The sequence below is a fragment of the Panthera uncia genome (genome assembly GCF_023721935.1).
Source record: "Panthera uncia isolate 11264 chromosome C1 unlocalized genomic scaffold, Puncia_PCG_1.0 HiC_scaffold_4, whole genome shotgun sequence".
NCBI classification, from domain to species: Eukaryota; Metazoa; Chordata; class Mammalia; order Carnivora; family Felidae; genus Panthera; species Panthera uncia.
Window position 1 is genome coordinate 12,547,779 of NW_026057585.1, and position 5,838 is coordinate 12,553,616.

Consider the following 5,838-nt stretch of genomic DNA (forward strand, 5'->3'; position numbering starts at 1 on the left):
AACGTGGCAGGAGACATAGGAGGGGGGCGTGTGCCCCACAGGCGTGGGGAAGGAGAATCAGGTGCAAACCCGCCTGGCCCCAGGGCCAGCATGCAGCTTTTAGTACCAGAGTCAAATATAGACCCATTTCCATAAAAGCACCAGCCTGCTTCTATAAATACCCCAGCCAGTTTTCCGGGGTTCTCATGTGACTTTGATGCCTACCGGCTGCGGGGGATCCGTCACCATGGTTACCAGGCCATGTGACCAGCCACTCTTCATTCATGGCAGGTTGCCGCATCCTGGATTGGGGGCAGGGTGGTGAAGGGGGCTGGAGAATGGGGATGAGCCACGAATAAAGTGTCCGTTCTTGCCTCTAGGCTCTAGCCTTCCTGCAAGGATGCTCTGACAGAATTATTGATCTCCCAGGCTGGCTGTCAGGGAAGAAACATTTATATTCGAGAAGCCATCGACATCCTTGCCTTTGAGTCTGAGAAGCAAAGGTTCAGAGCCTACAGTCACCTGAACAGCCCTCTCGGCCACTACCCTTGTTGTCAGAGGAAGAAAACCGGGCCCAGAAAGGTGGGGTCCAAGGTCAGGCAGCAAGTCAGTTGCCAAACTGGGGCAAGAACAGGGTGTGTGTCATTAACAGGCTCATCTCCATTTAAGCAGTGCTCAGCTCTGGGCGGGGAGGAAGCTGCGGTGAGAAATACAAGTGTGACTCTGGTGAGTGGGACTTTAGGTATCTTTGCTCCCAGGTTCTCCACCTGGCTAGAGTCATAGGTCTGAAACAGAGCTCTGAAAACAGAGCTCATTTAATCGGTGCCAAGACCCAGGCCCCTGGCTCCTAAACATAGAGAGAATGGCTAATAAATCATGAAAAGTCCTGTAGCGTTGAACAAAGCCAGATGTCACCCTCAGTAATCTATGGAAATCTTTTTTTGATGAGACTGTCCCAGATCTGCCCCTATCCGGCTGAATCCCTCAGACATCACCATGTCCTGAGCCCCTCCTTGCTCAGTGCTTGGGATGAGATAAAGAGGCAGGAAAGGAACCCTCGTTGCGCCTGCAGAGCGACCACGCTGAGGAACACATGGATAAGCAAACAGAAGAGAATCTTGTTAACAGCTGTATTCGGAGACATTCTTGGGTCAGAAGCAGGGTGGGCCACAGAAATTAGGGAAGGCTTCCAGGAGGAGGTGGGGAGGAGGACGTAGCCTGGCAGGTGGATGGGAGGAGATGGGAGAATCTTTCTCAGAGGCTGGGTCAGAGACAGTGCTCTGCCTGAGATGGGCCGAAGGGGAAATGCTGGCCAGGTCTTGGGACAGAAGAGAATCTTGTTAACAGCTGTATTCGGAGACATCCTCAGGTCAGAAGCAGGGTGGGCCACAGACATTAGGGAAGGCTTCCAGGAGGAGATGGGGACATAGCCTGGCAGGTGGATGGGAGGAGATGGGAGGATCTTTCTCAGAGGCTGGGTCAGAGACAGTGCTCTGTCTGAGATGGGCCGAGGGGGAAATGCCGGCCAGGTCTTGGGATAGGACACTGGCGACCACAGAGCTGATTCACATGACTCAGTCACATGGGCTTACCAGCCAACGGTGGAGGGGCTCGGAGGAAATGGACTCAGAAAAGACAAATTCTTGCATTGAAATATTGCTGAAGGAGACAGAGAATGAAAGCAGACATCAGCCATGGGCTCTGTCAACACGTGGCCTTGGGACAGATGTCCAGCAGGCCCCAAAGAGGTTGAAATCCACCGTGCTGGATGGGGGCTGGGAGCGGCCAAATGGCCTCTGGCCGGCTGGCTCTCCCTTATTCTTCACCCACACGACCCACCTGCCCCCCCCCCCCGCCCACGGACTGTTAGCTAGCCTGAGAGTGGGCTGACCACAGCAGCCTGTCCCCAGCCTCAGAGGCTAGGAGCAGGGACTCTGATGAGGAGGCCATGCTGCCCGAGTACAAGCCACGTTTCCTCTGGGCTTCCCAACCCTCCGAGCACCTACACTGTGCGTGTTTCCTTCACCGGGCCCCCCAGCTGCTGGAGTTCAGGGACTCCGGTCACGGTCATACCCAGCCTGTATCTATAAACCCTCCCCTGGTGCACAGCAGGGGCGCCGAACGGAGGCACACGCTCACTCAGTGCTGGGTGGTGCAGATGGAGGACACTGCACACAGACCCAAGTGGGAGCCCTTCCTGGCCATGTCACTCACTCGTGCGCCTTCGTGGGGCTTGTTCAGACTCTCTGGGCCTCAGCTCCTTATCTGTGAAAGGGGTTAGTGACCCCTACTTTGAAGAACAGTTGTGGAAACTAGAGATGAAGGATACACAGTGCCCGGCACGCGGAAAGTGGTTGTAAAAGGCAGTCGCCGGGTGCACCGGGCGGGGGGGGGGGGGGGGGGGGGGGGGGAGCATTTCCTCATGGGTTCCCGGTGCCATGCTCTCTCACCCTAGGATTCTCCTGAGTCTTCTAGCACCTTCCTAGGCACCAACCCTTTTTCCTAGAACGGCCTCTCATTTGGCTCCACTCATCAGAAGCCTCTCGGTCCTTCAAAGCCCCATTTCAACGTCATGCCTCCCTGCTGGCTTGCCTGGTCACCTCCAGCAGACCAGATGCTTCCTTGGGGCAGGGGAGGGGGGCTGCCAGCACCACCACTGGCCACAGTCCCACCGTATTGTCCCTCAGCACACAGCACACCCTGCCTTTGGCAGCAGTCACAAGAGGTATCGTGTAGAACACCACTTACTGCGGCTAGGAACCTACCATACTGAGACAGAGAGGGTAAGTGACCTGGCCATGGTCACACAGCTACGAGGTGGCAAAGACGGAAGGTAAACTCAAGTCGGCCTGGTTCCAAAGGTTCTGCGGCCTTGCTGCTAATTATACTCTTCACTGACCATCTTCACACTCTCCAACTATAATATAAGCCATCGTGGTGTGGCAGAAAAACACACAGATCCTGGAGGCAGCTAGAAATGGGCACAAAGCTCACTTTTGTCACGGACAAGTTGAGGGACCCTGCGTAAGGCCTTGACCTCTGCGTGTGTTTCCTCACCTAGAGTTGTGAGATGATGTGACATGTAGCGGTGGGCCCGCTCCCAACAGGGAGTGTTACCACTCACGCGCCCTGCCTTCCCGGGAGGCCGGGTTTGCCTCAAGAGCGTGGAGCATGGGACTCGAGGGCATAAGCCTCCACCGCACCGTTCTCCGGGCTCCTGTGCACCTTTTCTTTTTCCTCCTGGCACCACCGCAACCACAAAGAAGATACTCTTAGCACCTCCATTGTACAAAACCACAGCCTAAAGAGGGTGAGAAACTTGCCCAGCGTGACATAACCAAGCAGCAGAGCTGGGATGTGACCCAGATCCATCTGACCTCAAAGCCTGGGCTCTGAACCGTGATTCCATGGAGCCTCTCTGCAAGGTAGGGGATCGGTGATTCCTCTTCCATCTCTGCTGTGAGACAGTTCAAGCAGGAATCACAAATTCCATATTGCAGACGGAGAAGTAAAAGCCTGGATACTAAGTGACTTGCCCAGGTACGAAGCCAGTTGATGGCAGAGCCAGTTCTAGAATGCAGGGCTCCTAAACCCAGTGCTCCACTTTCTTATTTGCACTCTGATGCCTGTGGCTTAGACTCTTGGGATGGAGACACCAGGGCCCTGGGACCTTGGCCAGGAAGTTGGCCACAGGCCTCAGCCTGGGCCCAAGAAGCCTCCAACCATGGAGGAATTTGCTTTGAAGACAAAGGATGACTCCTGGCAGGGAGAGTCGCTCTCATTTCTGTTCCAGACAAATGGGAAGCTGCTGCAGATTCCATGATAAATCTTTTTGCTAAAGATGATGCATCACTTGGGCTGGTTATATGCACAGTCTTTGGACATTATACAAGTCAATTATCGAGACCGAGTTCTCAGCACTGAGCGGAGATATTTTCATCGCGTGGCTGTCACGGAGCCAGAGCCTCCCGGGGATCTGGCCGGGAAGCTGGTCCATGTCGAGGCTGGTGCCGGAGTCACTGCAGAGTGGTGGCACCTGCCCCCCCGGGTGCCAGGGGAAGTGTCCCTACTGCCATCATGATGGCCTCCACGCTGGGCTAGCCCCTGAGGTCACCCCAAGGCTGCTGGGCTGGCCATGATTACTCTGTCCGGGATGCTGACATGCCCTCCCTGTCAGCTGCCCGGAGTTGGGAAAATAAGACCATTCTGGGCCAAACCCCAAGTACAGAGCTGCAAACAGGGACTTGCTTCCCCCGCCCCGGAAGCACTGTCTCCACACCCCAAGGGGCTCCTTACCTGAGCCCAGAACACTTCCAGGTCATCCTACAGTCCCCCGAGAACTTCTCTGGGCCAGCAGGTCCAGCTTTCCCTCACCCCCTAAACCTAAGAGAGCACACAGCTGGTTCTCCAAGGTCAGGATTTTTACTTTCTTATTTTGATCTTTTTAAAGGAAGCCATTCTTTTTTTTTAATGTCTGTTTATTTTTTGAGACAGAGAGAGAGAGAGAGAGAGAGAGAGAGACAGGCAGAGAGGGAGAGAAAATGCCAAGCAGCCTCTTCACTGTCAGTACAGAGCCTGATGTGGGGCTCGAACTCACGAACCGTGAGATCATGGAGGTCAGGAATTTTAAATCTAGTATGTTTGTCGCTCCAAACATTTGAGCTCAGTGTTTCAGAGCTAAAGTTTGAGGTTCTGGCAAGAACACTGGCCTGGGAAGTGTGTGGGCTTCACTAACTGCTGTGTGGCTTTGGTCAAGTCTTCAACCTATCTGAGCCCCCATCTTCTCCTCTAAAAATGTGGCCAATGGTTCTTCCAAGCTCCAAAATGCTAAGCTGCATTTTCCAGGATTCCAAGAAGGCAGTCGGAGACGATGGGAGCATAGGAGGGGGCTGAGGGTGGTGACCGATTAAACGGAGGGAGCAGGGGACTGAGTCACACTAAATGTCATGCTAAAAATTTAGGTTTTATTTTAAAGGTAGTGGAGAGCCAGGAGAAATGTTTAAGCATGGGAGTAGAATTGCCAGATTTAGCAAATAAAAATACCAGACATCTATTTAAATTTGAACTGGGCATCTTGTATTTTATTTGGCAACCTTGCATGGGAGTGACAGAGAACGCTCTCTGGCCACTGAGTGGAGAATGCACTAGAGGGGACAAAACCTGAAGCAGGGAGACCATTTCGGAGGCTATTATATTCCAGGCAATAATCACAAAAGTTTTGTTCAACACTTATTCCTTGCTGGCACTGTTCTAAGTATTTTGTGTGTATGGAAGCATCTAATTCTCACAAGGTGTAGTATCTAGCATCATTCCCATTTGACAGGCGAGGAGACTACAGCACAGAGACGTTAGTTAACTTGCCCAGGTCACACAGCTGGTGGCAGAGCTGGGGTTGGAGCCCCCAAAAGCCCACATTCTTAACTGATGCAACGTACCGCCACCTGTGGGAGCCAGGAGAGCCTGAACCCAGGCCATGCAGTGGGAACTGGGTGACAGCTCCTGGGTGGGAGTTGGGACACTGTGACCGGCAGGGAAAGGAGAGGGAGCTTGGGAACCGCAATGTATCACAGCGGCACTCGTGTTTTCAGACCCCTCGATGTTTTTCAGAGCAGAAGGAGGAGCTCATAAGCAAAAAACTAGCACTTCTTCAGAATCTACCGAACACTAGGCAGGGCGTCAGGGGTCCTCAAAGTGTTTAGGAGGCCTAATGAGGAGGGCATGGTGGCTGACTGGACGTGGAGGGCTCTGGTTTGGGATGGCTGAGGGTGACATTAGCCAGAGAAAACATTTGGGATGATGAGCAGCGGGGGGGGGGGGGGGGGGGGGGGGGGGGGGGGGGGGGGGGGGGGGGGGGGGGGG